Source organism: Bufo bufo, chromosome 3 (assembly GCF_905171765.1).
Source record: "Bufo bufo chromosome 3, aBufBuf1.1, whole genome shotgun sequence".
Lineage (NCBI taxonomy): Eukaryota > Metazoa > Chordata > Amphibia > Anura > Bufonidae > Bufo > Bufo bufo.
The window spans coordinates 626,191,970-626,219,006 of NC_053391.1; the positions used below are offsets into that span (position 1 = coordinate 626,191,970).

Genomic DNA, 27,037 nt, shown 5'->3' on the forward strand with positions numbered 1-27,037 from the left:
CTGTATTAGTAGATGCAACGAACCTTTGCAGCCTGGTCTTCAGTGCTTTTAGAAAATGTTCTTCATGAATGTGCAGTAATGCCTTGTAGATATTAACAGGGGTTATGGTGAGACAGCATGTGGTTCCCAGTTCATTTTAAGGAAATAATAGGTGCTGGAACCTCACAACCATTTATCAAAGCACAGGACCCCTCTACTTCTTATTGGCAGTGACTTGTGGATGTCACCAACGCTACATTGCCACAGTGAGGTAGTGTTTGAACATGAGCTATTCCCAAACTGTAAGTCATGGTTATGCTTGGTTCTCCACAGCACAAGATGCACTTAGTAGCCACTCTGGCAAATAGATGAAAGGAGAATGCTCCCTATTAAATTATAACTCAAAAAACAGGTATTTGAAAATGTATTTTCTTATCCCAAACAACCCATTTAAGTCTTCTCCACAATTAGATTTCTAGAAGAAGGATAAATGGCACAAGAAAACGCATAGATTGTAAGCACTTTCGTGAGTGATGATTGTAGTGCATATTACAGATGGCGAAATAAGAGATGAGAAGCCTTTTCTTTCTGATTAGTTTACATTTGTAATACTCTAGACCAGTGAAAGAAAGGACAGGATATCACTTAAGGCCCCCATACACATTAGTGTATTGTCTGCTGAACCCATCATGGCAGGTCTGGCCGACAATCTGATGCGTATTCGGAGCTTCCAACTCTCCCCCTTCAGATAATGTCCGGAGAGAAAAGCATCGGAGGAACATAATTGTTTTCCCCCAAACCTTTTGTTCTCCCAGGAGATAAGCGGCCCCCAGAAGTGTCTGGTGGTGGCCTTCTCCTCTCTGCCCATTGACAACATAGACACACCCTGCCAAACCAAAAATGCATGTGTGTTATGGAGTCCTGAGGGATTTGGGAGAGATGGCTGTTGGCTAAGCTATCTTTTGGCCCACGTCTATTGAATGTATATGGCCAGCTTTGGTATAGTATATAAAGATTCACCAGTTGGGTGAAGGCTATCTGAAGATAAATATCTGACATACACAGATGTATTTTCTACTCTAGAGTGAATTGCTTTGGCTTATGAATCGCTTTGGCTTCTTGCAAGATTCCTGCTCCTCTCTTGTGGATAGCGTTATATTGTAATAATTCAGTCAATTATAAGAAAATTGACTATTTGACAACAGTAGATCTCCTAAACTTGGATTTGGTTGGCCATCCAGCCTTGATATACAGCAGTAATGATGTATTATCCTGGAACAGTGGAGAGGAAACCTCATCTCCTCCTCCTACAGATTAATCATTTGTCAAGAAGAAATAGCAATGGACGATGTTTCCGGTTCTATCATCATGAACTAAACTGTTGTAAACCAAAGAAGCTGGAGAGTAAATCCATCATGGATATATTTATAAATGTCTGCGACAGCTTGTGACACTGGAGATGACAGTGAATCATTGGACTTGTACCGTCATGCTTAGGTAAGGAGAAGAGGAAGTTTGTGCATTCTTTTCTTGCCAGGAAAAATGTGGATTTACACAAGTGGGATTAAACATAGGAGATGTTATCTCTGGACTGCTGCATGAATCCATGAGAATAATCCCTAAAAAAGTCTTTGTTATTTTAAGGGCATCTGTCAGCAGATTTGTACCGATGAAACTGGCGAACCCTTTACATGTGCACTTGGCAGCTGAAGGCATCTGTGTTGGTCCCATGTTCATATGTGCCTGCACTGGTGAGAAAAATCATGTTTTAATATATGCAAATTATCCTCTAGGAGCAACGGGGGCGTTGTCATTACACCTAGAGGATCAACTCTCCCTGCAACAACTGCGCCCTCTGCACTTTGATTGACAGGGCCAGGCATGATAATGTTTTCACTGCCTGGTCCTGTCAATTAAAGTGGAGAGGGTGCAGCAGTTGCAGAGAGAGCTGAGCTTCTAGGTGTAATGACAACGCCCCCGTTGCTCCTAGAGGCTAATTTGCATATACAAAAACATCATTTTTCTTAGCAGTGTGGGCGCATATAGTCATGGGACCAACACAGATGCCTTCAGCTGCCAAGTGCACATGTAACAGGTCAGCCAGTGTCATAGGTACAAATCTGCTGACAGATGTCCTTTAATTAGTGTTAAGGCCCCTTTACATGGCCCAATGTAGCAAGCAATCGCTTGCTCATCAGTGGAGGAGAAAGCTGCATTTACATGCAGCGATCCACTCCACAGTATGGGAATGAGTGATCACTAATGCCGTCGCTCATCCTCATACAGAATCATTGTCTGCTGGCAGCAAAACAGCACAATCTGCTGTCGGCAAATAATGATTTAGGTGTCCACACCAATGATCTATCACCTGATGAATGAATGTGTTGCTCGTTCATTGAGTAATCATTAAGTAATCGGAGGCACCTGTATATAGGCAGATTATTGCTAACGAGCATCCGTACAAACCCTCGTTAGAAATAATCTGCCTAAACAACGAGCAGTGTAAAGGGGCCTTTCCATTTTCTCACATCTAATGAGGACAGTGGACTCCTAGGAGGACGCGATTATGTGACTAGCTGCATGCCCAGTGCACTCTCAATAGACAAGCCATCATTGAACCCTTATCGCTGTGATCTATGTGACAGAAGAACTCCTGCCACCAGATTGTGCTTGTGTCCACACTACGCCAAGATATAATAAAAGGTACATTTACTTATTTACTAATTGGTTGGAGAACGATGATACTGAAAACTGCTGTAGAACTGTGTCTTCTCATGTAGGAGGGAACTTTTGAAGCCCAGTTCGACAGTTTTCTGACATACAGTAGTAGAAGAAAGTAGTACTAAGTAGAAATTTTTAGCAAGCATCGTTTTTTTTCACAAAAAATGTGACTTTTTGAAAAAGTTGCAAAAAATATCACAATTTTACTCCAGTGACAAATTTTGGGTAGGTTACAGTTATAGATGTCTAAGACAAGTATTCCCCTGAATGATCAGATTATGATTCATTGTTTAGTTATGGGACATTTGGATCTTTATTTATCAAAAAAATATTAGGGGAGATTCTCTTGCAAAATGCGGCAAAAAGTAACATGCATGCCAGATTCATAAGTGTTTTAGATACTTTTTATACCTCACTAGTTTTGAAAAGTGTCTAAAAAGGGGGTGTCACTACAAGGAGCCCTAAAATGTATCAGATTAATGGCATGTGACATTCTTTTGGTGCAAAATAAGGGTGCAAAGTAAGTGTGTTAGGGCTCTTTCACACCTGCGTTATTGTCTTCCGGCATAGAGTTCCGTCGTCGGGGCTCTATGCCGGAAGAATACTGATCAGGATTATCCTAATGCATTCTGAATGGAGAGTAATCCGTTCAGGATGCATCAGGATGTCTTCAGTTCCGGTACGGAACGTTTTTTGGCCGGAGAAAATACCGCAGCATGCTGCGCTTTTTGCTCCGGCCAAAAATCCTGAAGACTTGCCGCAAGGCCGGATCCGGGATCAATGCCCATTGAAAGGCATTGATCCGGATCCGGCCTTAAGCTAAACGTCGTTTCGGCGCATTGCCGCATCCGACATTTAGCTTTTTCTGAATAGTTACCATGGCTGCCGGGACGCTAAAGTCCTGACAGCCATGGTAAGTGTAGCGGGGAGCAGGGGAGCAGCATACTTACCGTCCGTGCGGCTCCCCGGGCGCTCCAGAGTGACGTCAGGGCGCCCCAAGCGCATGGATCACGTGATCACATGGATCACGTCATCCATGCGCATGGGGCGCTCTGACGTCATTCTGGAGCGCCCGGGGAGCCGCACGGACTGTAAGTATACCGCTCCCCCGCTCCCCACTACTACTATGGCAACCAGGACTTTAATAGCGTCCTGGGTGCCATAGTAACACTGAAAGCATTTGGAAGACGGTTCCGTCTTCAAATGCTTTCAGTACACTTGCGTTGTTACGGATCCGGCAGGCACCTCCGGCAACGGAAGTGCATGCCGGATCCCAACAACGCAAGTGTGAAAGAGGCCTTAGAGCGATATGGAGCTAACAAGTCTATCAAGATCCTAGAACTATCCCGAATGACAGTGTAAACATAGCCTTATTCAGGCTCCCCAGCAGTGGTGTACATAGAGAAGTAAGGCCCCATAGCAAGGATCAAACCAGGCCCCCCTCAGACACAGGATAGAAGGGTTTCTGCCTAAACCCCTTTCAATGACCCTTGGGCCATTTTTTCCAGTGCCTTATTTGCTAAAAGTTGTTCTTTTAGATAGAGGGTAGAGTCCTGACCAAGTTTTTACCCCCAGTAGAAGAGGGGATTATCCCAACTGGGCCCTCTCTAGCCCCCTCTGAAACTGTTGAGTTGAATATCTCTTATATTATAAAAATTAGTTTCTGTCTGTCTGTCTGTTCTTTATGCGCCACCAAACAACTGGAGCGATCTTCACCAAATTTGGCACACAGGTACATCAGGTGTCCAGGAAGGTTTTAGACATACCGTTCCTGATATTCCCCAAATATGACCTGCATTAGCCAATACAAGCCTGCAAGTCTTTCTCTTCATATCCCAACTTCCATACACATGGTCACATGTCCCTTATCAGCCAATAGAAGCTTGCAAGCCCTTAGTCTCCACATACACATAGTTTTACTCCAGGTTTCCATAACAACCTTCTTTACTGCTGTAGGTCAGCTTTAGGCTAGGGCTACAGGACGACAATAAGTCGCATAACTATGCTGATACATGCATCCATCTTGGAAGGATTTTTTGCGACTGTCGTGTCGCAGACGCAGCATGTCGCAGTGCGACACCATAGCCTATTATTATAAAAGTTGTTGAGACAAAATGTTGCGTGACACATGTCGTCGTGTAGCCCTAGCAAGGTGCAGGGTGCTGTGGAGGTCACTGTTAAATGGGCGGGCACTGTGGAGGTCACTGTTAAATGGGTGGGTGCTGTGGAGGTCACTGTTAAATGGGTGGGTGCTGTGGAGGTCACTGTTAAAGGGGCGGGTGCTGTAGAGGTCACTGTTAAAGCGGCGGGCACTGTGGAGGTCACTGTTAAAAAGGCCAGCACTGTGGAGGTCACTGTTAAATGGGCGGGCACTATCGAGGTCACTGTTAAAGGGGCAGGGTGCTGTGGAGGTCACTGTTAAAGAGAATGGCACTGTGGAGGTCACTGTTAAGGGGGTAGGGGCCACTATTAAAGGGGCAACTGCTGTGAGGTCACTGTTAAGGCAGCGGGGTACTGTGGAGGTCACTGTTAAGGGGGTGGTCCCCTGAGGAGGTCACTGTCAAGGGAGTAGGGTGCTGTGAAACTCACTGTTAAAGGGGCGGGCTGCTGTGAAGGTCAAAGTTAAGGGGATGGGCTGCTGTGGAGGTCCCATTTTAAAGTGGTGGGGCACTGTGGGGGGGTCAGTGTTAAGGGGTCGGAACTGTGGAGTTCACTGTTAAAGGGGGGGGGGTGCTGTAGAAGTCACTGTTATGGGGGATACTGTTGATTTTCTTTTAACAACACACAGAAACATTAAATGAAATATATGAAATATACCTGTGCGAAGCCGGGTCCTTCTGCTAGTCTCTTATATATATAAAAATTAGTTTCTGTCTGTCTGTCTGTTCTTTATACACGACGAAACGACTGAACCGATCTGCACCAAATTTGGCACATAGGTACAACAGGTGTCCAGGAAGGTTTTAGACCGGGTCTTAGCTTTGTAGAACGTACCGTTCCTGAGATATTCCCACAAAAATGCAAATATAGCACCATCACATGACCTGCATTAGCCAATAGAAGCCTGCAGGTCTTTCACTCATATCCCAACTGCCATACACACGGTAACATGACCCTTATTAGCCAATTGAAGCTCGCAGGCCCTCGACATACACACAGTTTTTACACCAGGTTTCTATAACAATCCAGTCATTTTTCTTCACTGCTGTAGGTCACCTTTAAAGGGGCAGGGCGCTGTGGAGGACACTGTTAAGGGAGCTGAGTGCTGTGGAGGTCACAGTTAAGGGGACAGGCTGCTGAGGAGGTCACAGTTAAGGGGACGGTCCGCTATGGAGATCAGTGTTAAGGGGCAGAGTGCTGTAGTGGCCACTGTTAAGGGGGCGGGTTATTGTGAAAATCACTGTTAAGGAGATGGGGTACTGTGGAGGTTACTGATAAAGGGGCGGCAGCTGTGGAGATCACTGTTAAAGGGGCGGGCCGCTGTAGAGGTTCCTGTTAAGGGTGCGGGATTCTGTGGATGTCACTGTTAAAGGGGCGGGCACTGTGGAGGTTACTGTTAAGGAGGCAGAGACTGTGGAGGTCACTATTAACTTCTTAGTGACCACCCATATGTTTTTTTTACAACAGTCACTAAGGGGCCTTAGGCTGGGCAGCCCAGTCTAAGCGCTGCACGGGTCCCATGGGGAGCAGGGACCCGGCTCTCACATGAGAGCTGCGGTCCTGCTCTAACAGTCCTGACCGGTAGGAGTGCCGATCCCAGCTGGTAAACACTTTACATACCTCGGGCAATGGCGCCCGCCGCATATAAAGTGCTGACAGAGGGAGTGGACTCCTTCTGTCTCCCATCGGCACCCCGCAAATGTGATCACGGGGTGCCGATGTGTGTGAATGCTGCCTGGGGTCTGATGTAGGCCCCAGACCAGCCTTTAGTAATTTCCAGCAGGCTGCGCCTCTCTGGCACAGTCTGCTGGTCAATGTTAGAATAGCATTGCCATTAAAATGCAATGCACTATAGGGATAGTGCATTGCATTTTAAAAGCAATCAAAAAGCTGTCTGTTATAGTCCCCTTGTGGGACTATTAAGTGGTAAAAAAAACTTTAAAAAAAACAAATTTATTCAATAAAAAAAGATCCCATAACAAAAAAAAATTATGCTTTTTTTTCATTAAATATACACTTTTCAATGAAAAAAATTGCAAAAGAATAATCTTCCCTATATGTTTGGTATTGCCATGTCCGTAATGACCCGGACTACATAAATATCATGTAAATTATCTGTGGAGAACACTGTTAAGGGGCGGGATGCTGTAGAGGTTACTGTTATGGGGGGATACTGTCAATATCTTTTAACGACACACACAAACATTAGATGAAATATACCCGTGCAACGCTGGGTCCTTCTGCTAGTATTTTATATATTGCAGTGTATAGATTTGCCATGTGCACAGAGCCTGAGCAACAAAATATGTTATTCTCTTAGCCATATATTTCCATATGACACATAATATGCATCCTGTATATAGAGGTATGATATGGCTGAAATGACTGGTGCCGTAATATGTCTCCTTACAACTCTCATCTCTTTTTATATAGAGGGTCACTGTAATTTAGCACAATTTCATTTCATATACGGTAATAGAGAACAGTGTAACTAGCAAATTTCTAAATTACTTTGTTTAAAAATTCTGCCTGCACTCACCTGAAAAAAGCTGTAAAGTCATGGCCACTAGGGTTCTCACTTCCACCTACGTTGCAGTCCACTGCCTGTTGTGAGGCTCATAACAAGCTCTGCCTTACATCTGGTGGCATTAGAGACAGAGCTTGTTATGAGCTCATTTGTATCCCTTTCTTCCCAGAATTCCAGAGGAGCATGTATGGCCTATAAGTCTCCTCACGCCGATTAAGGTGATCTCTCCCCAAAGAGAGATATAAGCCCCCAAAAAGGGAGGCGAGATCTATCACTGGTAACAGAGACTCAGAAGACGGCTGAGAGGAAGTGTTGGTGTGTCAGAGCTAGCTGAGCTCCTGAGCCTGATGGAAGTACTGAATAGTAGAGAAGTTCCTGTGTGTCTGTAAGTCTGATCTCTCCCTCCTTAGCAGCTTTATGAGCTTCTTAGAAGAAAACAAACATAGTGGGAAGTAAGGGAGGTAAGGTCACAGGCATACTGGCAGATTCAACAGAAGGGAGACGCCCACTGCTTCTGAGTGAAATGCATCTAGCTGTGCAACTGAAACAGAGAATAATATGGCTGAAAGAGACTTTAGTAAGCCCAAAAAATACTGTTCCTTCACAGTTGTGATTCTACAAATAAATGCAGCCATTATGCAAGCTTTTTGAAAACTCAGGTACGCTTTAAGCCCTCTAGCATGTGATGCCTAAAGAGAAGAATCATACTAACCTGCTCCCTGCCGCTATGGTCCAGCACCCTGGCTCTATTTGGCACCCTTCTGTCACCAACTTTACTTCTGGCCGAAGAGTGGACTGGGTTACATGCGCCACTGCAGCCAGTAACTGATATCATATATGACAGGTCACCAGTGTCGGACTGGGGTTCCTAGGGCCCACCAGTAAAATTCATTTTGGGGGCCCACTATAAAGCTACATGTGAATACTAACCACCCATATAGTGGCAGCAGCAGCAAGATGCTACAATATGATTATGGGGGCCCATGCAGTGACTTTGAGAGGGCAGGTCCCTGTGAAAAGAGGACATGGCTAGCCAGACTATATCTAAAAGTCATCCCAGCCACCCAATGTGTCTATAATAATAAACTGGGTGCTTTGTTAAATAATGTTAAATATCCAACATAGGCTGGTTGAGATGCTCTATGCTGCCTATCTATATCTAGGGCTGTCAGTCTACTGTGCCACTTGTAAAAGCGGTGAGGGACTATGGGTCCACCGGGGGATTCACCTGTTCCCCTGTGGGCAAGTCAAAACCTGCATCACTGCTGCTTAGGAACATGTCACTGCTGAGGTCAGTCATTGGCTACAAGGGTAGCCGGAAGCAAAAAAAATCTGGGGGCCAGATGGCCTCCAAATGGAGCCAGGGTGCTGGACTAGAGTGGCAGGGAGCAGGTGAACATTATTCTTTTCATAGGTAACACACACTAGGGGCTTAATTAAAAGGAAAAAAAAGGCCATATCCTGGAAACCCTTTTTAAGGAGTTGTAGTCATTCTTTGCGGTGCCCTATGGTACCTCTACATGACATGCGAATACATCTGTAAAAAGCCAATATGCATGTGCTCAGAGCCTCAAACCTTCCACACCTGCAGTCCAAAGCTATCAGAGTGTGATTTATGGTTACAGACTGACTTGTAATTTGTTATAATTATTCCTTTTTCAGTATATGTTAGACATTGACTCCACAGCACGGCAATAAAAGGTTTTCTTACTTTTCGTCTGGTGCTATGTGAACTTTATTATCACATCTCCTATTCCATTTGTTATGTCGGCATGGTGCACAATGTTCTTGTTCCAGGCAATCGCAGGCGGTGTTACTTGAAATATGATTTCAGCTGCCCTGTAAAAACCTGGTTTAGATTGTGCATTAATAATACCTGCGCTCGTAATGTCCAGCCGCGTCTGTTTAGTCTTACGTGTGTACAATGTATTGTCTGGAAGAGAAGGTCCTGCTTTACATCCTGGTTTACAAGTAGAATAGGGAGAAAATCTATTGTAGAATGACAAGTTTTCCTGTAACCAAGTACAGATTCACATACTTGGCTGTCTAGACGGCTCTCAGATATGTTTTGTTTTTTTTATTATTGGAAAAGTAGAGAAAAACCCTTGTGAACTGGTGTAAAGCAAAATACATGCTAATGACAAAGATAGTGATCTGCTCTGTTTTTCTCTTAAAAAGTTGTTGCGCCCTCCCTATTTTATCACTTTTTTATTATTCTCTGATTTAATTGGTTTATATTAAATGTTATAAATGGTCTTGAACATGATTGATATTCTGCTCCCTGAAATTGAGCATAACTCTCACAGTAACCTCTCCTTGCTTGTTTCGGGCAGTTGATGACATCATCAGCATCTACACAAAATGATGTCACCCAGTTACCTATTATACTGTATATCACTGGGTTGATCAGAGGATGATTGAGTTACCGGTAGCTGACACATACTTTGCAAGTGTCCCTCTTTTTAACCTGGGAAATAAACTTGCATTAATAAACTTATCAAACTTCTCCAGCCTCACTCACCTCATATATTTTTCATTATTTAGTGCAATTTTGACATTAATCAGATGTCTATAATCAGATAATTTTGTCTGAAATAAAAAAAAAACTGAAGTTATACCTACTTTAGTGAACCCCCCCCCCACACACACACACACAAAACTTACTGCTACTGTCTCGACATGGCAGGAAATCGCTGTGAATGCTACTCACTAAAATCACTGGCTGCGGCCATGACATTCCTCAACCAATAATTAAGTCTTTCACCTAACAAACCATAAGTGTCCCTCTTTGACCGTCTAAAAAGTTGGGTGGTATGGCTGACAAACTTCTCTCCTAGTCTATAACAACAGACTCTAATGATGTCTGCATTGTAAACTGAACAGAAATTTGGGCTTAACAGGAATAGTATGGTCCTCTATGGGTACAGATGTGTTCTTCCTAAAGAGGTACGGCTTGTAATGGGCGCCTCCAGGAATGCCGAGTCGTATAGTGCTGCCTAAAATGTCCCTTTGTATGTGTCACGGTACTCCTACCATACATTAATCAACATGTTCCTCTTGTTTTTGGGTTGAAAAGGGTCAATGACTGCTTCCATAACTTCTATTTTTAGAAATTTAGCAATAGTGTCCACTAGCGTGCTACAATAAGGCTTCAATATAGAGTGGAAAGAGACCGGCATGTGCCAGTCATAAAGTATAGGGAAGGAAATGTAAAAATGATGCTATAGAGGGAGGTAAGGCCCTGGAGGGGGCATAAGGGGTTTGAGAAAGGGTCCAAGTGAACCTCACAGATTTTTGCCCAGAAATACTTTTAAAATTGTCAAGTATAAATATTTATTATCTCTTTATGACATTTATTTAATATTTATTCTATGTTTTTTACATATTTAGAGGAATATCTATGGCTTAGCATTATGTATAATTCCATCTACACTGCGCAGCTGACACAAAGCTACACAGTAATTTGCTTTCTTCAGAATCTAAGCCAGACATATGAGTATGTCTAACATTATTTCCTTGTTCCGTGGGAGTCTATAACCTGATTACTTCTCTGGTTTTATTGGCTCCTTCTACATTTCTGCTTCCTTTCTTCAGCAATGAAAGGTATACATCTGCATCTGTTCCATTTCTAAGAAACTCCCTTTTGTCCAGCCTGACACAATCTTCCGGTCACTGGATACAGAAAACATTGTCGTTTTTTTGTAATATTTAGGGGATTATGTTCTCATTTCATTTACTTGAACCATGAACGGGTTACATGTGTAACTATGAACAGAAGCCTGTATTCTGCTGACAGCTTGTACATAGCAGACTTCGGCCTATTGCACGGTAGGTACAGGTGGCCATAGAAAGTTTAGTAAGGAGCAGAAGTAAGTTTGTGTCACGAATACAGGGAGGGGAGGGACACAGAACTAGGCCTCAATGCTAGGGAGAGGGAAAAGGTCACCTCCTAGGAAGCCCCTAAACCTGGCCCAGACTCCTGTCAGTATTTATAGACCCTGAAGGTAAGAAAATACATACGCCGGAACCTAGACCCTAGGAGCCCTGAAATGCCTTAGGTAGTGGCAGGGAATAAGACTACTGGTTCCTTCCTAGGTGAACGAACCAGCGTCTCCCTGAGGCCTAGTAACAACAAGCACAGGGGAACAGCCAAATACAAAGAGCAGTGTAACTTATCTTATAGAAAATGGATGAGCAGGAACACAGGTAAGGAAGGAGCTTACCTGTGTTCCTGCTTCCAAATCCAAGCAGAGAATGTCAACCGCATGGTATGAGATGTGAGACCAAACTCAGTAGGGAATGCAGTAATGACCACGGGCTGCACCTGACAAGAGGTATGGTCATTACCAAACCACAACACTGAGAATCAAGAGACTGTCAGTTAACCTCACGTGCAGTCAGTCTCTCTGATCTTCTAACCTCTGTCACAGAAGGTACCGTGACAGTTTGATAGTGAGTGGCTCCCATAATGGAAGTATATTAGAGAATCGCTGTATGTAGAGTAGTAATATGTAGTGCCGTAATATGTAATGTAATATGTAGTGCTGTAATACGTAATGTAATATGTAGTGCTGTAAAATGTATTGCCATAATATGTAGTACAATAATATGTATTGCCTTAATATGTAGTGCGTTACTATTGCCGTAATATGTAGTGTTGTAATGTAGTGCCGTAATATAGAGAGTAGTAATATGCTGTGTACTAATATGTAGTATAATGAGTAGCTTCACCCACAATTCAAGCACTGAAATCCAAGGTAATTTTGGGGACTGTGTAGTAGTACAGACAGCTTAACCGCCACTCCGTTCATACTCTTTATCACGGTGGTTGGGAAGTGAGATAGAATAGGGGGACTTGGGAGCCCAATTCTAGTGATCAGTTTCTAACATGAGGTTTCTTCTTCTCTTCTTACTGAAGTAAACATGTGTATAACGGGGTCAGGGTTGGGCATTCGCCGTCTGACATGTTTAGGATCCCTCCTGACACCTGCAGTAGATCCAGATCCCAGTCAGTTCTAAATAAGTAAGATCACCCTAAGACCCTGGTGGAAGTGGCCTAATACTCATCACTGTACATACAAAATACAGTAGCAGGACATTTTCATCCTGCTGTCATGGAGGTCATTCTTTCATTGTTATAGTAATGGCAGTGTCTCTGGGAAGTTGTACTATTTTCTTCCTAAGGTTCTTTACCTCTAGAATGAGTTGGCCGTACTCTCTACCATACACCTGATATGGGTACTGTGCTTATGACCTCAAACCAACCTTCTGTCTCCTTAATTATTTCCTCTGCCTAATGATAATGACCTTCATGGGGCTTAAAGCCCTTTTACACCTGCCAAGGAGGGGAAATTATCCGGGATGAGCGTTCGTACAGAATTGGACACTTGTTTCCAATAATTGCCCTGTCTAAATGCGTCACCCGACACACGAGCAGACCACTGGTCTGTTCCCTCCACAGCTCAGCACACAGGAAGATTTTCAGTAAAACCTTGAGAACCCCTTTAAAGAATAGTATCTAGAACTGCAATGTGCCAGGTCCGAGGTGGAAATGCTCTATGTTAGTGGATATTGTCTCTAGCTAATAGAAGAAGGTCTTGGCCAGGAGACTCTAATAGGACATGGCCAGGGCTTGCCTTGGTGAGACAAGCACTTCAGTGGAACAGTTGTAGGAAATATACCTAGAAAATGTTCGGTCAAAATTGCACGTGTGAATCATATGGTGCCATAACTGCAGAGGGAAAATATGTTCCAATTTACTAACAAAGTTGTTATGGTAATTACTGGGGGGGGGGGGAACTAAATTAGATGGTGGCCTACCTATGATTTCATGCACTATGCAAGAACTGAGAAGGTCTACACAACTTTGAACACTAGAGGGCAGCAGAGTAGCACTGCTTTGCTTATTACAGCTGACTATTTCCCCTGCTCTCTATATGTAGGTTTGTTACAATGTGGTGCAGTTGTTTGCTGTGTTCATGAAATCTAATATATCATAATGTAAGATGAACTTTGTTTTTGTGGGTGTTAGGAACATGCATACAGTGAGTGCACTTTGTCCTTAGTGTATAGGTAGTGGATATTTTATTGCTTCTTAACCAAACACATAATCATTTGTAGTATCTGCTGAATACGGAAAAATCAGTCTGTGTGTGACCAGTATGTAGAGCCAAGATGCTCTATAGCAGTGATGGCAAACCAAACTGCAACCCAAAACCCACTTACTTATCACAAAGAGCCAACACAGCAATTTATCCTGAATACAGTCCAATATAGTATAACTTCCATGTACTTTATCATTTAGCTATAATAGCCTGCCTACGTTCAGTGTGCTGCCTGTGCTGTGCATAATGGCAGGAGAAGTCTAAAGCATATTGGTACACCATAGACTTTTTCCAGGGTGCGGGTGCCCACAGAGAGGGCTCTGAGTGCCGTCTCTGGCACCCGTGCCATAGGTTTGCCACCACTGGTATATAGTAATAATGCCACGCCCAAGAAACACAGTGGGATTTTCAGCAATAAGGCCAATCTTAGACTTTTAGCCCCTCAGATACCATAGTCCGTTGTGACCCTAGCATATGAGGCGGCTTTCCCCAGGCTGATGTGCTCCAGGGGCCCACACTGCTTCCTCGCACTGAGATCAGGAAAACCATTCCTTGGTAAGTAGTAGGCCTGGATGAGGTTACAATGCATATCACAGGTATATTTCAATATTGGCCTGCAGATGGCAGTACTGTATTGGAATATACTACATTTCTCATAAACTAATGTATGAGAGTGTGAGAAAAGCAATGTAATGATTGCATGTTCAAGCCCCATAAGGAAGCTAAAAAAAAAAAGTTTTAAAAAATATATATAAAAATTCAAATCACTCCCCTTTCTCCATAATCTACTGTATTTTACGGACTATAAGATGAACCAGACCAGGATTTAGAGGAAGAAAATAAGAAAAAAATATTTTTCATCACACACAGACCTCAGATCAGACTCTCATCAGACCCCAAGTTTCATCACCCTCAGATCAGACCCCTTAACGCCCATGAGCCTCAAATCAGACCCCCATCAGGCCTCAGATCAGACCCCAATGAGTCTCAGATCAGACCTCCATTAGGCCTCAGATCAGACATTAAAAAAAAAAGTCATTAGCATTTGGACTATAAGACGTACTGCCACCCCCCCCACCCCCCACACTTTTATCTGAAAAATATGGTAAATAAAAATGAACTATTAAAATGGCATAGGCTGCCTTGTAAAATCAAAACCCATAAAATTGTGTTGGAAAATTGTTTTTTTCCAATTCTACCCCAATTTTCGAGCTTCCCGTTATATTTTGTGCAATATTAAATGATGTCATTAAAAAGTACATCCTAAAAAAAAAGCAACCCCTTGTATAGCTATGTGAATGACAAAAATAAAAAGGTTATGGCCCCGGGGGCAGGGAGCAAAAAACAAAAATGGAAAATGGCATGTTCCTGAAAGTTTTATGCTGCCCTAACTCCTTACTTGGTATGTCGACGAGTCCTGATACTCATGAGCTCCTGGCTCTCCCCGCTTCTCCCATGCCTCTGATGACAGTTTCTTACCTACTGCAATCAGGTGGCCGGAGAGAGCCAGGAGCCCATGAATATCAGGACTCATCAAGCTATTCAGTATAAGATTTTAGAAAAACTATTGGGGGCCACTTAAAAAACTTGGGATCTGGGAGCATAATAAAACTGGTGACAGATTCCCTTTAAAAGGCTTGTCCCATGAAGGATGCACATAATCCATCTATGTTACAGTTACAGGGAGAGATGTTCAGGAAAGGACATGCCCCTTGAGAAAAGACTCCCCCCGGAGCTGTGATTGAGAAAGAGCTGCAGCAGAAAGGAGACGTTCCCTGAGAAAATACATGCCCCCTGAGCTGCAGCGGAAAATACACGCCCCCTGAGCTGTGATGGGGAAAGAGCTGCAGCAAAAGGAGAAGTTCCCTGAGAAAGTACACGCCCCCTGAGCTGTGATAGGCAAAGCTGAGACACGCCCCCTGAGCTGTGATAGGCAGAGCTGAGACATGCCCCCTGAGCTGTGATAGGGAGAGCTGAGACACGCCTCCTGAGCTGTGATAGGCAGAGCTGAGACACGCCCCCTGAGCTGTGAGAGGCAGAGCTGAGACACGCCCCCTGAGCTGTGATAGGGAGAGCTGAGACACGACCCCTGAGCTACAGCTTGATATAAATCTAGCAGAGCAATGAATGGGGAGATCTCTGGATCCATGTGAGGTACAGGGCTGGTTCTAGCTTTGTTAGAAAGAGATTGTCATGTACTATACAATGTCTGATTTTCGTTTTTGGATTAATCATGGAATAACCCCTTAAAGGTTACATATTATATAGTTCCTGTGGGAAGTGAGATATTTTGACATTGACCACAGCTCTGGGTAACAGATGAGGGTCCTGAATAGATATCCCCCATTTACTCATAATTCCCAAATAGGGTATTAGAAAATAGTATTTTTTTTTTTTAAATCAGCACGATAACAGCATATCATCTCTGATAATTACCAGGAAAATTGGGGCTTTAGAGGCCTCCATGATGTAATAATACTGTATGCATGTATCTGACCACATGTTTTTGACCACACACAGAGTTACAGGGGGTTACTGTAAATGTCTTAAGACTTGTTCGTATTAGAGTATGAAACCTCTGTCATTCTGCACATTATAATACATCTTACTATTGTAAGCTCCAGACTGCAGGTGAATTGTAGAGCCATGAAAAGATAGCCCCATCAGAAATACATCATGTACTTAGCTTTTTTCCTTAGTTTAGCTCTGCTCCTTTTTTCTCTTTTGCTCACTTATTTCATCTATACAAGGCTCTGTGCACAATGGACCGCACTTATTATAGGGAATCTGTCACCAGCGACCTCATTGCACCAAGGCTTAATTTGCATATTCTGCACTAGGACCAGGTGTTGACGTTTTCACTGCTGGTCCTGTCAATCAAAGTGCAGAAGGTGCGGCAGTTGCAGAGAACTGAGCCTCTAGGTGTAATGACAACGCCCCCGTTGCTCCTAGAGGCTCATTTGCATATATTAAAACATCATTTTTCTCAGCAATGCAGGCACATATGAACATGGGACCAACACAGACGTCTTCAGCCGCCAAGTGCACATGTAACAGGTCAGCCAGTGTCATAGGGACAAATCTGCTGACAGATGGCCTTTAATGACAGAATAAACATAACATAAATGTGCCAAATTTATCATACTGTAAGATGCTGGATGATAAATCTGGTGCATCATTAGACTGTCTAGTTTAGGTTATAGGAGAGCTGGGAGGAGGGGAGTGGTAGTTGTGGCACTGATAGCAGTGGTAGTGGTTCACGGTAGCTGTCCTCACTGCAGTGCTCCCTGGGGCCATGCAGTGAATGGAGGGGCACAACCCTTTTTTCCCTCAAGGGCACCCCAGCCATTAGGCAGAAGCCCCGTTACCAGGGTGTGCACCCAGGGAAAGAAGGGTTGCGCCACAACTACCACTCCCCTCCTCCGGACTCTCCCCCTGCGGGTCACTGTAGTATGTGTCAGCATACCTTTTCAGCTGTGTAGGAAAATACAGCAGACTGTGTTTTCTTATAGAGAGGTCTACCACAAGAGATTTTTAGTGCTGACTGGTTACAGAATGTCCAGGGTTCCCATGATTTACCAGAGTACCTGAGATTTCTTTGGTGGACTCAGTTTAAGACAACCCCATGGGTCCTCCTCTGTCCCCCTGAACATAAAAAAAAAGCCCACTCACCTGCGCGAAGACCCGCTGCTGCTCCGTTCCTGGCCACTTCCAGTAAGTAGCTTAAACCAGTGACCGCTGCAGCCAGTCTCTGACCTCAGCGCTCACAGCAGCTTGAACGGTACATTACTGCTATGACATAGCATTCGAGCCGCTGTGTCTGCTGAGCCCTGTGCTTAGCCCCAGCGTTCACTGAACCAAGCCGCTTCTTGGTCCTGCGGGCACAGGAATCACCCTGGAGCGGGGCAGCGGCAGGACCACGGACAGATGAGCGGGGTGTTTTATGATCGGGGAGACATGGGAGGACCCTGAGGGCTGGCGGCTCCAAGGGCAGCCAACCCCTTTAAATGGTGTGTTCAGCAGCAGATATTCAGTGAACATGATGTGGATGGAAATCTAGAAGAATTTTGGAAAGTAGTGCAAAGGAAAATTGGAGCAGTATGCGAAGGCAGACAATGAGACCTCAGACTTTAGATCCAGCTGATACTATGAGCCGCAGGGACCAGCATCTTCTCAGCATTATGGATTACATTGCAGTATGTTTATGCAGACGTCCCGCACTGTTCCTGCTGTGTCACAATTAAGGAGCAGAAACAATAAAAGTCTGTACGTTTCCGAGTATTGCTCAACTTCACACCACATGTCCTCCTCTTTCTGAATCATTTTAGACATTTATAGTAATTGCTCTTCTTTTTAATTCTCTTTGATCTCACATTTCAAGGACTTTTCTTGTTTGCGTCATATTTTGCCACTCATTTCCCAGAAACATAGGCATACATAAGCAAAACCTCACGTGATGGGACTTTATTACTGTTACTGCACATTACCAAAAACACCAAACCAGGGCAATGTACTGCTCTCTGTTCAGTTAAAATGCAAAAGCCTTGAGACGACATATGCCATACTAAACGGATTTCACTAAGTGAATGACATGATCCATTCATTGTGAAACCAACTCAAGAAAGATAACACAATATCCGTGTGTAAGATCCCTGGAAAGATCAAGAAAACCGCTGCAATCAGTGATCAATTATTGAACTAAAACATAACTTTTAATTTAAGCAATATTAAAATGATAGGCCCTAAGGTAGTAAGATAAATAAAATAAAAACCTGCTTATAAGCAATCACACATAATGTTAACGCAAGTAGGACACTTAGTGCACGGCGGCACTTGGTATAGAAAACCTTGTTCCTACCGCTCTGTCGTCAGGATCCAGTAGGCAGCCAGTATCCAGGTAAGTACCAATCAATCCACTTGGAGGAGACTGTAGGCTGCAATATCTGTTGGGATTTGGGGTCTATTATATCCCTAAAATATACAAGGGCGACCCCGTACCTTTCCCTGTTTGCTGGCCCTGATACAGCCCTATCCTAATCCCAATCCTTACATGCACGTTTCATATTCAAGTAGAACAATCATCAGGGGAATTAATCAGGATATTTAGGCAACATAAAAAACCAAGGGAAGATTATGGTGAGGGGATATAAACACAAACTTCCCACAATCAACAGTATGATAAACTGTCCCCTCAATGGATGGAGAGGGGATACCAGTTATAACACCTCACCATCCAATAGTTGTAAGGAAGAGGGGGGGGGGGAAGGGAAAACGAGATATAGCTCCCTAGCCTCTCACAGGGGCAATGGATCGCACCCGCGCTGAAAGTAACGCCAGCTTTTAAATGCTTACCCTAAGCAGGACGAGGCCATAACGGCCGTGCCTCCTGCGTGATCTCGTGAACACGCGAGCCGGCTACTGCTGGACTGCGCATGCGTGAGGACGCAGGCTCCCAAGTTGATGACGTGATGACCTCATTGTCATGTGATCACGTCAGACCGCACAGATGACAGCGCGATCAACGGTAAATTGGGTTGCTAGGCAACCAGGGTACGCACCCAATACCGACACCGTCTTAAGTTAGGACCGTGTAACATAAGACATTTATAGCGTAAATCAAGGTTGGAAACCAGGTCTGGGGAATAGAACAATTACCTGTTGTTTATGTACTTGAAGCCAGTGATTAATTAAATAATATTACTCCAGCAAATGGACAAGGAAATAGTATAATATAGGGATATAAACTCGCTCTTAAAAATCCTTGAGCCTGAAATAGATTACATGTAAAGTGCGGTATCACCCGGGGAATATTCTAACGAAGCAGCTCTCCAGGTCCTACATCCGGCACCTGGTTAGACCGTAAACCCGAGGGTTGTTTCAGATGTAGTGGGTGGGTTGCCTGTGGCACAATGAGGACCTCCAAGACATTTTTTTTAGCACCAACTTACAACGAACCTTCCATATTCGTGATTTTATCACCTGCCGCAGCTGTGGCGTGATCTATAAGATCACTCGTGACTGAAAAATGGAGTACATAGGTAAAACGAAGAGGGAGCTGCGAAGAAGAGTTGGGGAGCACCTTGGTGATATAGCTAACAAGAGAGACACAGCAGTGTCGAGACATGTGCATGAACGTCACCAAGGTGATGCCCGATGCATCAGTGGTGTAGGTATTGAATTGGTAAAACCGCCATTCCGAGGGGCGATTGGGACCGTTATTTGTTGCAGCGTGAGGCACGGTGGGTTTTCCTCTTGCGCACGGCCTCACCGACTGCATTATAGCTGCTTTGTTAGAATATTCCCCAGGTGATACCGCACTTTACATTTAATCTATTTCAGGCTCAAGGATTTTTAAGAGCGAGTTTTTGGGGCTGGTTTATATCCCAACCCGCGCTCCCTATATTATACTATTTCCCTGTGCATTTGCTGGAGTAATATTATTTAACTAATCACTGGCTTCAAGTACATAAACAACAGGTAATTGTTCTATTCCCCAGACCTGGTTTCCAACCTTTATTTACGCTATAAATGTCTTATGTTGCACGGTCCTAACTTAAGACGGTGTCGGTATTGGGTGCTGGGGGCGTACCCTGGTTGCCCAGCAACCCGATTTACCGTTTATCGCGCTGTCATCTGTGCGGTCTGACGAGATCACAAGACAATGATGTCATCAGCTTGGGAGCCTGCGTCCTCACGCATGCGCAGTCCAGCAGTAGCCGGCTCGCGTGTTCACGAGATCACGCAGGAGGCGCGGCCGTTATGGCCTCGTCCTGCTTAGGGTAAGCATTTAAAAGCTGGCGTTACTTTCAGCAGGTGCGATCCACTGCCCCTGTGAGAGGCTAGGTAGCTATATCTAGTTTTCCCTTCCCCCCCTCTTCCTTACAACTATTGGATGGTGAGGTGTTATAACTGGTATCCCCTCTCCATCCATTGAGGGGACAGTTTATCATACTGTTGATTGTGGGAAGTTTGTGTTTATATCCCCTCACCATAATCTTCCCTTGGTTTTTTATGTTGCCTAAATATCCTGATGATTGTTCTACTTGAATATGAAACGTGCATGTAGGGACTGGGATTAGGATAGGGCTGTATCAGGGCCAGCAAACAGGGAAAGGTTCCGGACGGGGTCGCCCTTGTATATTTTAGGGATATAATAGACCCGAAATCCCAACAGATATTGCAGCCTACAGTCTCCTCCATGTGGATTGATTGGTACTTACCTGGATACTGGCTGCCTACTGGATCCTGACGACAGAGCGGTAGGAACAAGGTTTTCTATACCAGTAGTGTCCTACTTGCGTTAACATTATGTGTGATTGCTTATAAGCAGGTTTTTATTTTATTTATCTTACTACCTTAGGGCCTATCATTTTAATATTGCTTAAATTAAAAGTTATGTTTTAGTTCAATTATTGATCACTGATTGCAGCGGTTTTCATGATCCATTCATTACCGTATCTGTACATTTGTTATTTCATTCGTTCTTTGGGAAGCAGTTATATATTTGTCTATATTTTGCAGTGTTATTTATTGTAGCTATTGTTTGGTTTTATTTTCTGTTTTATCTGTAGGACCACACTTACACAGAAACAGACCACTCCATTGTTAAGAGGTCCCCTAACAAAAGGCAGCTTGGCACTGAAATGTTCCTGCTGGGGGGGTTTTCCCGCTATACCTGCAGCCACCACTAGGGGGCTCACTGCATACACACTTATATAGCTTTCAGGGCGTTCAATACCAGCTGTAGAAATATAACATCTAAACAGTAAGCAGTGATCTTCACCTGGTGGTGGCTACCGGTAGGTAGAATTTTATTTAGAGGTCCTATTAGTAGCCCGTACAGTACAGTAATTTAAGCCTAATATAGAAAATTAACAGCAAATCTACCCAGTTTTGCATCTGGACTGAAAAATTTCCAAAAAAAAATATATCTCAATTCCTTCATCCTTTACCTTGGTCTCATTTTATCTCCTAGCACAGTTAAAACTGAGAAATACAGTATATAAAGACATTTTCTCTCTTGCCATGTCCATCCTCCTCCTGTGTCAGGCTGTAAGTCAGTTGGTCTGAGCAGGAGCCTCCCTGCTGTGCCCAGTCAGCAGTAGATTGTTAATGCCCGCCCCCTTTTCTAAGCCCCACCCCCTTAGTCAGTCTCCAGCTGAAGATGGAGCAGATAAGTATTACAATGTCGATTGGTCACAAGACTGCAGATCTGGACTTCACCTGGAGCAGTCACCTTTCCACGTACAGCATCTCTTGGTGTTTAGATGCCCTCAGGACTTACAGTAGGGCAGAATTGTAAAACAGCCGGCAGATCACTGGAAAAACATATGAAGCATATATCAACATTGGCAAAATATAATGTCCTAAAATATACTCAGTGATAGATGACAGGAAGCGAATGGTGATAGTTATGGAGGGAGGAGACTGGAGCCAGGAAATGGAGTAGATAGGAGATGGTAATGGCATACAGGGTGAGAGAAGAGGAATGACAGTGAACAGACACAAGGAAATACTGAACTGACCCTGCTCTGAAAGACAACCCAGAAAGACAGCCAAGAAAAGAAAAAAAAACTCAGCAAACACAAATCCTTAGTGCTGAGAATAGAAGGCCAGAGGACCACACGTCCCAGGTTATACTGATAGAACTCAATAGACAGGACCAAGGTACTTAGGAAAAGGCCTAGACATATAAAGGCTAAGCAATCAACAACTCCACCCTAAATTAACCAAGCCAAGATACCCCAACAATGGTAGTAAATAGGCGAGCATGAAGCAACGGGGAAATTCCTGTTGCTTGTAACACACTTCAGTTATTTGGTAAGTTATTTCCATCAGTTATTGTGAGCCAAAACTAGTAGTGAAGCCTAGATGTAATGTAAAGATGTACATCTGTTCTGTGTTTTTGACCTGAACCTAGGCTCACAATAACTGATGGAAATAACCAAATAACTGACTTGTGAACTTGGCCTAAGCAGGAGGACTAACTCTTCTCTGTAGTATTTGTAGAAGATAGTGTGTATCAGGATCAAGCAGAAAATGCTGCAGGCTAATAATGCGGGCAACTATATTTCGTGTTTAGTTCTAGCATTCATTTCCATATCTAGCGTTCCTTTAAAGGGTTACTGTCACCAGATTTAACCCTATTAAGCTAGCTGACATTAGCGATGTGCTAATGTCAGCTAAACCTAACTAGCCTATTCCTACTTTTATCTATGCCCCCGTTACGCCAGAAATCTAACTTTTATAATATGCTAATTAGCCTCTAGGAGCGGGGGGGGGGGGCGTTGTTCCTGCTCCTAGAGGCTCCGTTCTTTGTCGTCTCCCTCCAAGTCCTTTCTGCCAGCCCTGTGCTCTGGTGAAATCTCGCGCAGTTCAGCATTCGGCGCAGGCGCGGTGAGGAAGCTGGCAGCCTGCGAGTGTCTTTTGCTCACTGGAACAATATTTTCTCCGTCCAAAAAACGTAAGAGGGACTGAACTGATGCATCCTGAACGGAATGCTCTCCATTCAGAATGCATTAGGATAAAACTGATCAGTTTTTTTTTCCGGTATTGAGCTCCTGTGATGGGACTCAATACCGGAAAACAAAAACGCCAGTGTGAAAGTACTCTAACTGTGGTTTTGCCATTTGGAGATATAAGCTTAAAATAGATATGACAATATAATGTAAATCTGCTGATCTAAGCACAATTTAGCAGCCCCCTTTAGATGATCTGGAAGGTGATATCTGTGAGCCGAGAGCCACGCTGGTTCCCAGAGGAAAGACCTGCAGAACGGTTTTCATTTTTGTGGCTTACAACAAAAAGTTGTATACGAGATCCAATAAATCTCCAATCAGAACTACTACTGTTATCATTTCATTCTGGAAATTTTCTAGGGGTCCAAGCCCACTTACCACAACAAGTATTTTTTTTTTTTTGTTTTTCTTTGCCTGTCTCTATTGCATGTCAGAAGATGGAATTACAGTTTAAAGTGATGTGCCACAAAACTGGTGTCAAACAGCACAATTTGTGCCACATGCCACGTTGGCACAAACAATTTGAAACTTTTTTTTGTTTGTTTTTATGCTGCTCTCGACACTTTTACAAAGGGGGTGGAAAAGCCGGCATGTATCTGTTACTGACACACCAATTTCATAAACTGAGAATTTTTAAAAAGGCGCAATCTCACTGCAATAGGAGGGTGACGTGCAAAAACCTGGAGTGCCAATTGTGCAATGTTGAAAATACAAACTACCACTGTTTCAAACAATATATGTAGTCTAAGGGTGTATAACCATACATCACTGAAAAAGGCCAGTCAAAACATAACTTTTATTATCAAATGTATTAAAAAATATTCAATTTACAACCATGGGCAGCATGATGGCTCAGTGGTTAGCACTGGTGCCCTAGGTTCGAGTCCGACCAAGGACAACATCTGCATGGAGTTTGTATGTTCTCCCCGTGTTTGCGTGGATTTCCTCCGGGTTCTCCGGTTTCCTCCCACACTCCAAAGACAGACTGACAGGGAACATATTTATAAAAATAAATAAATAAGCCTCAAAAGTACGTTGCTTGGTGGTGTCGCAGGTCCCGACGGTGAAGTGGGTACAGTTCACACAGGTAAAAGTGTTTCTTTGGATAGGACCGCGCTACCTCTGGAATCACAGAGAATCCACAATCGAAGCCAGCAAGATATTCACAAGCATGGGGAAGCAAACAGGCCAGTCAAAACCTCTCCTCCTCTCCTTTCCAGGCTTCTATGGAACACCAAAATTGCATCCAATAGTGAAGTACCGTCATGCAAGTCGGAGTAAAAACGGTTTTATTATACTCACAATGCACACGTATAAACAAGCAGTATACAATGGATCAAATCACCCGACCCGGGTTTCGCTCGGTTGAGCTTCGTCAGCCGAGCGAAACCCGGGTCGGGTGATTTGATCCATTGTATACTGCTTGTTTATACGTGTGCATTGTGAGTATAATAAAACCGTTTTTACTCCGACTTGCATGACGGTACTTCACTATTGGATGCAATTTTGGTGTTCCATAGAAGCCTGGAAAGGAGAGGAGGAGAGGTTTTGACTGGCCTGTTTGCTTCCCCATGCTTGTGAATATCTTGCTGGCTTCGATTGTGGATTCTCTGTGATTCCAGAGGTAGCGCGGTCCTATCCAAAGAAACACTTTGACAGGGAACATAGATTGTGAGCCCCATTGGGGACAGCACGATGATAATGTCTGTAGAGTGCTGTGGAATATAGTAGTGCTATATAAGTGCGTAAAAAACAAAGCAAAACATATAATATTTATAACCTCAGTCAAGGTAACTCAGGATTGCCTGTGAGGTTATAATTATTATGTTTGTAATTAAATCAGTGTTGAGTGATTTTCTATTGAATATTTCTTTATACATTTAGTAATAAAAGTTACGTTTTAAGGGGCCTTTTTCAGTGATATAACATTGAGAATTACGCCAATGCAGGCTCAATGCCAAAATTCCCCTTGTGAAAAATTCCCCCTGTGAAAAATTCCCCCCACAGTGGCATTCATAGCCCATAGGCTCCCGTGTTAAAACATTTTTAAAAGTATACCGCACAATGTACTTTTTTTTTTACTGGATGCTGACTGCATAGAAAAAAAAAAGCATTCCAAAGTATACTGATGGAGGCCAAAAGCGTATATATTTTTATATGTGGAGTCCTAAATCCCCATTTCCCACCGACCTGTACGTTTCCACACTCTCTTTTTCGATTCTCGTATTTTCTTTCAGGATTTTCAGAAAGGATGGATACAACTAGGAGAAAACAAAGCGGGTCAGGATGTATAATCACTAGAGGAGTTGCACACTGACAATGATACATGCTTTCATCATCCTCTTCTCTTGCTACAAGCAGCTGCTCGGAGGAACTTATGGAATTCCAGCTGTTAGTTCCTCTATGAGGATGGGCCGGGCTTGTGGGATTGTGAAAACAGTTCCAGCACTGGTCGGCCGGGCAAAGATGTAGAGCACAGCTGTACACAGCATCAGCGGGATATACAAGCTGGGTGGCTGGATTATAGGGGACCAGAGCGGGCTGCAGAATGCAGGGAACCCCAGGATCATGATAGAAGGAAAGCTTACGCTGACAAGGTACTGTTCTGCGTCCTGTTATTATACTGCATGGGTAGAGTCAGATCAACCTCTGCCAAGAGGTAGGAGTCTTAAGAGGATACTCGTGCAGTAGGTTGTCAGGAATTTCCCAAGACTGCTACCTTACCATGCTTGCATTGCTCGACAATGTGCTGTAGTTACACTCCTCACATCAGCTGTTGAGGACTGCAAGTCCCAGCATGCCTAGGACATATGGATCGGCAACCCAGTAGGACATGTTGCTTTCATGTAACCTTATACGAACGAGATATAACTGAAACACTTCGACAGCATCTTTTGTTCACAGAACAGATGTAGCAAAGCTGCGTTTGTCATTGACCTTCCTTTGTGCGTCACCCGCTCACTTTAGGGGTGATTTAGAGTTTAATGAGACTAAGTCTGGTGGTAAGGATAGAAGTCAAGTCCAGTGTCCATAAAAACAGGGGCTTTATTCGATTTGATTAAAAATATCCATCACAGGGGAAGAACCAACAGCTTACGCGTTTCGACCTGCTGTAGGCTTAATTATAGCATAATAGTAGCTCACTGAGAAGACAGTGTACATGGTGTATTTGCGTTACAGAGGACCTGTGACCTCTCCTGACATGTCTTTTTTAGTAAATACTCATATTCCCCATAAAATGACAATTCTAGAGCATCCTTTCTCATTATTCTGCATTGTGCCACTCCTCTGTTATTCCTCCTAGAAGCTTATTTATAAATTGTCCATTGGGATTTACAATTTCCCTTGCCAAAGGGGTGTCTCCTCACACTGTAGCTCTGATTGGACAGGGTGAGAGCGTGGAGTGACACCCCCCTACTGGTAACACCCAGCTGGCAATTTATTAATACATTCCTAGGAGCAATAACAAAGAAAGCGAACAATACCGAATTATCCGAGAAAGTGTTCCATTAATGTTTATTGAAATGGATATTGCTGGAGAGGTGACTAGTCTGGGTAGAGGACAGTATATGCAGACCCCTTTATATCTCATTACGTTCACCACAGAAGACACGTTGTCGTATGACCATAAGTTGTGTCAAATGGCAAACTCAGCCCTGCGAGACTGACAAACCCAGCACTCTTCTGTTTGTGCAGATTGTCTGTGCTTATCACTTGCTGCTATCGGGGACCGAACTATCGTCATTGCTCTAGAAGTACTGTAGTAATAATGACAACGACTCGAGTCACACGACATGCGTAGGTAAGAAAAGCGTCCTTCTAGGAACCGTATGACCAGTTGGATCTCTGGGACTCGCGTTGCACAGCTGAGACAACTTTGCTCTGTTTTTCTATTACCAAACATGATGTTGCAATGGCATCTGTTGGACATGACCTCCTACGTCTATCACAACGTGCGGCAGAAGAAAAATGTAGACTTCTGGAAACGTACGTTTATTTCTGAGACCTGGTAGACCACTAGATTCACA

At 43.7% G+C, this 27,037-nt stretch overlaps 1 protein-coding gene across 6 annotated transcripts in view; it reads left to right on the forward strand.

The window, feature by feature from the left end:
- Positions 1-27,037, forward strand: part of STARD13 (StAR related lipid transfer domain containing 13) — a 285,728-nt gene that overhangs the window by 174,159 nt on the left and 84,532 nt on the right. Inside the window, exon 1 of one of the 6 annotated variants that reach the window (XM_040426135.1) lies at positions 25,462-25,606. The exons of the other annotated variants lie outside the window; for them this stretch is intronic. The gene's annotated coding sequence lies outside the window, so the exon portion shown is untranslated. Of the gene's footprint in view, positions 1-25,461; positions 25,607-27,037 lie in introns of those variants that run through there. 6 annotated transcript variants of the gene reach the window in all.